Source organism: Arachis ipaensis, chromosome B1 (assembly GCF_059453495.1).
Source record: "Arachis ipaensis isolate K30076 ecotype BB chromosome B1, ASM5945349v1, whole genome shotgun sequence".
In the NCBI taxonomy this organism is placed as follows: Eukaryota; Viridiplantae; Streptophyta; class Magnoliopsida; order Fabales; family Fabaceae; genus Arachis; species Arachis ipaensis.
Window position 1 is genome coordinate 50,195,511 of NC_142436.1, and position 6,412 is coordinate 50,201,922.

General features: G+C 41.5%; 1 non-coding gene across 1 annotated transcript; it reads left to right on the top strand.

The window, feature by feature from the left end:
• Window positions 1–5,827: 5,827 nt before the first annotated feature.
• On the top strand, window positions 5,828–5,935 carry LOC148576506 (small nucleolar RNA R71). Its single transcript, XR_015903698.1, has one exon. It is a non-coding gene; the product is annotated as a small nucleolar RNA R71 (small nucleolar RNA).
• Window positions 5,936–6,412: the final 477 nt, after the last annotated feature.

Consider the following 6,412-nt stretch of genomic DNA (forward strand, 5'->3'; position numbering starts at 1 on the left):
TCTAGCTTACACCACGAAGATTCTGATTAAGAGATCTAAGAGATACTCATTCAATCTAATGTAGAACGGAAGTGGTTGTCAGGCACGCATTCATAGGGAATGATGATGATTTTCACGTTCATCACATTCAGGTTGAAGTGCGAATGAATATCTTAGAAGCGAAATAAGATGAATTGAATAGAAAATAGTAGTACTTTGCATTAATCTTTGAGGAACAGCAGAGCTCCACACCTTAATCTATGGAGTGCAGAAACTCTACCGTTGAAAATACATAAGTGATAATGGAGTTCATTGGTCTCGGCCCCAGAGGAGAACCGGAGTAACCAAGACTGTGAATACAATGATAAAAAGTTCTATTTATAATAAACTAGTCACTAGGGTTTACAGGAGTAAGTAATTGATGCATAAATCCACTTCCGGGACCCACTTGGTATGTGCTTGGGCTGAGCTTTGAGTGTTGCGCGTGTAGAGGTCCTCCTTGGAGTTGAACGCCAGCTTTTGTGCCAGTTTGGGCATTCAACTCTGGTTTTGGCTCCTTTTCTGGCGCTGGACGCCAGATTTGGGCAGAAAGCTGGCGTTGAACGCCAGTTTGCGTCGTCTATTCTTTGCCAAAGTATGGATTATTATATATTTCTGGAAAGCCCTGGATGTCTACTTTGAGTGCAGGGAGGTCAGAATCCAACAGCATCAGCGGTCCTTCTTCAACCTCTGAATCTAATTTTTGCTCAAGTCCCTCAATTTCAGCCAGAAAATACCTGAAATCACAGAAAAACACACAAACTCATAGTAAAGTCCAGAAATGTGAATTTAACATAAAAACTAATGAAAATATCCCTAAAAGTAACTAGATACTGCTAAAAACATACTAAAAACAATGTCAAAAAGCGTATAAATTATCCGCTCATCACAACACCAAACTTAAATTGTTGCTTGTCCCCAAGCAACTGAAAATCAAATAGGATAAAAAGAAGAGAATATACTATAAATTCCAAACTATCAATGAAACATAGCTTCAATCATATGAGCGGGACTTATAGCTTTTTGCCTCTTGAATAGTTTTGTCATCTCACTTTATCCATTGAGGTTCAGAATGATTGGCATCTATAGGAACTCAGAGTTCAGATAGTGTTATTGATTCTCCTAGTTCAGTATGATGATTCTTGAACACAGCTTCTTTATGAGTCTTGGCTATGGCCCTAAGCACTTTATTTTCCAGTATTACCACCGGATACATAAATGCCACAGACACATAATTGGGTGAAACCTTTCAGATTGTGACTCAGCTTTGCTAAAGTCCCCAATTAGAGGTGTCCAGGGTTCTTAAGCACACTCTTCTTTTGCTTTGAACCTTGACTTTAACCGCTCAGTCTCAAGTTTTCACTTGACACCTTCACGCCACAAGCACATGGTTAGGGACAGCCTGGTTTAGCCGCTTAGACCAGGATTTTATTCCTTTAGGCCCTCCTATCCACTGATGCTCAAAGCCTTGGGATCCTTTTTATTTGCCCTTGCCTTTTGGTTTTAAGGGTTATTGGCTTTTTGCTCTTGCCTCTTGGTTTTAAGAGCTTTTGGCTTTTTCTGCTTGCATTTTCTTTTTCATTCTATTTTTTTTTTCGCCTATTTTTTTCTGCAAGCCTTGTTCTTTGCTGCTTTTTCTTGCTTCAAGAATCATTTTTATGATTTTTCAGATTATCAAATAACATGTCTCCTTGTCATCATTCTTTCAAGAGCCAACATATTTAACATTCTTAAACAACAACTTCAAAAGGCATATGCACTGTTCAAGCATACATTTAGAAAACAAGAAGCATTGTCACCACATCAATATAATTAAACTAAGTTCAAGGATAAATTCGAAACTCATGTACTTCTTGTTCTTTTGAATTAAAACATTTTTCATTTAAGAGAGGTGATGGATTCATAGGATATTCATAACTTTAAGACAAAGTTACTAACTACTAATGATCATGTAATGAAGACACAAACATAGATAAGCACATAACATAGAAAACGAAAAATAGAAGAGATAAGAACAAGGAATGAGTCCACCTTAGTGATGGTGGCGTTTCCTTCTTGAGGAACCAATGATGTCCTTGAGCTCTTCTATGTCTCTTCCTTGTCTTTGTTGCTCCTCCCTCATTGCTTTTTGATCTTCTCTTATTTCATGAAGCATGATGGAGTGCTCTTGATGTTTCACCCTTAGTTGTCCCATATTGGAACTCAATTCTCCTAGGGAGGTGTTGATTTGCTCCCAATAGTTTTGTGGAGGAAAGTGCATTTGAGGCATCTCCGGGATCTCATGGTGATGAGCTTCATACGCCTCTTGAGCTCCATGAATGGGCTCTCTTGCTTGCTCCATCTTTTTCTTAGTGATGGGCTTGTCCTCTTTAATGAGGATATCTCCCTCTATGTCAATCCCAGCTGAATTGCATAGGTGGCAAATGAGGTGAGGAAAGGCTAACCTTGCCATAGTGGAAGACTTGTCAGCCACCTTGTAGAGTTCTTGAGGTATAATCTCCTGAACTTTCACTTCTTCTCCAATCATGATGCTATGGATCATGATGGCCCGGTCTATAGTAACTTCAGACCGGTTGCTAGTGGGGATGATTGAGCATTGAATGAACTCCAACCATCCTCTAGCTACAGGCTTGAGGTCCAATCTTCTTAGTTGAACCGGCTTGCCTTTGGAGTCAATCTTCCATTGAGCTCCTTCTACACATATGTCCATAAGGACTTGGTCCAACCTTTGATCAAAGTTGACTCTCCTTGTGTAGGGGCGTGCGTTCTCTTCCATGTTTGGCAAGTTGAATGCCAACCTCACATTTTTCGGACTAAAATCCAAGTATTTCCCCCGAACCATTGTAACATAGTTCTTTGGATCCGGGTTCTTACTTTGATCATGGTTTTTGGTGATCCATGAATTAGCATAGAACTCTTGAACCATTAGGATGCCGACTTGTTGGATGGGATTTGTTAGAACTTCCCACCCTCTTCTTTGAATTTCATGTCGGATCTCCGGATACTCATTTCTTTTGAGTTTGAAAGGGACCTCAGGGATCACCTTCTTCTTGCCCACAACATCATAGAAGTGGTCTTGATGGGCTTTGGAGATGAACCTTTCCATCTCCCATGACTCGGAGGTGAAAGTTTTTGTCTTCCCTTTTCCCTTTCTAGAGGATTCTCCGGTCTTAGGTGCCATCAATGGTAATGGAAAAACAAAAAGCTTATGCTTTTACCACACCAAACTTAGAATATTGCTCGCCCTCGAGCAATAAAAGAAAGAATAGATGAAGAAGAAGAAGAAAATATGGAGAAGAGGGGTGAAGTGTGTTTCGGCCAAGTAGAGAGGAGAGGGTTGTGTTGTGTGAAAATGAGGAAGAATGGAGGGCTATATATAGGAGAGGGAGATGAGTTAAGGTTCGGCCATTTAGGGTGGGTTTGGGTGGGAAATTGGTTTTGAATTTTGAAGGTAGGTGGAGTTTATGAGGTAGGTTTATGGGGAAGAGTGGATGGATGTGAGTGGTGAAGAGGTGATGGGGAAGAGAGATTGAGGTGATTGGTGAAGGGTTTTTGGGGAAGAGTGTTTATGGGGTTGTGTGAAAGAGAGTGGTGAGGGATGAGAGGAAGTGAGTAGAGGTAGGTGGGGATCCTGTGGGGTCCACAGATCCTGAGATGATCCTGTGGGGCCACAGATCCTGAGGTGTCAAGGCATTTACATCCCTGCACCAATTTAGGCATGCAAAATGCCCTTGCACACAACTCTGGGCGTTCAACGCCAGGTTGGTGCCCATTTTGGGCGTTCAACGCCCATTTACTAGCCATTTCTGGCGTTGAACGCCAGAACCATGCTTGTTCTGGGCGTTCAGCGCCAGGATGCTGCCTATTTTGGGCGTTCAGTGCCAGAACCATGCTCTGTTCTGGCGTTGAACGCCAGGCAGATGCTCCTCCAGGGTGTGATTTTTCTTCTGCTGTTTTTGATTCTGTTTTCAATTTTTTTATATTTATTTTGTGACTCCACATGATCATGAACCTATAAAGACATATAACTAAGAAAAATATAGTTAGATAAATAAAAATTGGGTTGCCTCCCAATAAGCGCTTCTTTAATGTCAATAGCTTGACAGTGGGCTCTCATGGAGCCTCACAGATGTGCAGAGCTTTGTTGAGACTCTCCAACACCAAACTTAGAGTATGGATATGGGAGTTCAACACCAAACTTAGAGTTTAGTTGTGGCCTCCCAACACCAAACTTAGAGTTTGACTGTGGGGGCTTTGGTTGACTCTGCTTTGAGAGAAGTTCTTTATGCTTCCTCTCCATGGATGCAGAGAGAGATCCTCGAGTTGTAAACACAAGGGTGTCCTCATTTAATTGAAGGATCAATTCTCCTCTGTCCACATCAATCACAGCTCTTGCTGTGGCTAGGAAAGGTCTTCCTAGGATGATGGATTCATCCTCTTCCTTTCCAGTATCTAGGACTATGAAGTCAGAAGGGATGTAAAGGCCTTCAACCTTTACTAACACGTCCTCTACTTGTCCATAAGCATGTTTTCTTGTATTGTCTGCCATCTCTAATGAGATTTTAGCAGCTTGCACCCCATAGATTCCCAGTTTCTCTATTACAGAGAGGGGCATGAGGTTTATCCCTGAACCAAGGTCACACAGAGCCTTAAAGATCATGGTGCCTATGGTACAAGGTATTATGAACTTTCCAGGATCCTGTCTCTTCTGAGGCAATGTCAGTTGATCCAGATCACTTAGTTCATTGATGAACAAGGGAGGTTCATCTTCCCAAGTATCAATGCCAAATAATTTGGCATTTAGCTTCATGATTGCACCAAGGAACTTGGCAGCTTGCTCTTTAGTAACATCCTCATTCTCTTCAGAAGAGGAATACTCATCAGAACTCATGAATGGCAAAAGGAGGTTCAATGGAATCTCTATGGTCTCTAGATGAGTCTCAGATTCCTTTGGTTCCTTAGAGGGAAGCTCCTTATTGATCACTGGACGTCCCAGGAGGTCTTCCTCCTTGGGATTCACGTCCTCTCCTTCCCTTACAGGTTCGGCCATGGTGCTTATGTCAATGGCCTTGCACTCTCCTTTTGGATTCTCTTCTGTATTGCTTGGGAGAGTACTCGGAGGGATTTCAGTGATCCTTTTACTCAGCTGGCCCACTTGTGCTTCCAGATTTCTAATGGAAGACCTTATTTCATTCATGAAACTTACAGTGGCCTTAGATAGATCAGAGACTAAGTTTGCTAAATTAGAAGTATTTTGTTCAGAGTTCTCTGTCTGTTGCTGAGTGGATGATGGAAAAGGTTTATTATTGTTAAACCTGTTTCTTCCACCATTATTAAAGCCTTGTTGAGGCTTTTGATCCTTCCATGAGAAATTTGGATGATTTCTCCATGATGGGTTATAGGTGTTTCCATAAGGTTCACCTAAGTAATTCACCTCTGCCATTGCAGGGTTTTCAGGATCATAAGCTTCTTCTGCATAAGAAGCCTCTTGAGTACTGTTGGATGCAGCTTGCATTCCATTCAGACTCTGAGAAATCATATTGACTTGCTGAGTCAATATTTTGTTCTGAGCCAATATGGCATTCAGAGTATCAACTTCAAGAACTCCCTTCTTCATAGGCGTCCCATTATTCACAGGATTCCTTTCAGAAGTGTACATGAACTGGTTATTTGCAACCATGTCAATGAGTTCTTGAGCTTCTGCAGGCGTTTTCTTTAGGTGAATGGATCCACCTGCAGAGGTATCCAATGACATCTTAGATAACTCAGACAAACCATCATAGAATATATCCAGGATGGTCCATTCTGAAAGCATGTCAGAAGGACACTTTTTGGTCAACTGTTTGTATCTTTCCCAAGCTTCATAGAGGGATTCACCTTCTTTCTGTCTGAAGGTTTGAACATCCACTCTAAGCTTGCTCAGCTTTTGAGGAGGAAAGAACTTGGCTAAGAAAGCCGTGACCAGCTTATCCCAAGAGTTCAGGCTGTCTTTGGGTTGAGAGTCCAACCACACTCTAGCTCTATCTCTTACAGCAAAAGGGAAAAGCATGAGCCTGTAGACTTTAGGATCTACTCCATTAGTCTTAACAGTATCACATATCTGCAAGAATTCAGTTAAGAACTGAAAAGGATCTTCAGATGGAAGTCCATGAAACTTGCAGTTCTGCTGCATCAGAGAAACTAATTGAGGTTTCAGCTCAAAGTTGTTTGCTCCAATGGTAGGAATGGAGATGCTTCTTCCATGTAAATTGGAATTAGGTGCAGTAAAGTCACCAAGCATTCTCCTTGCATTGTTGTTGGGTTCGGCTGCCATCTCCTTTACTTGTTCGAAATTTTCAATCAAGTTGTCTCTGGATTATTGTAATTTAGCTTCTCTTAATTTCCTCTTCAGAGT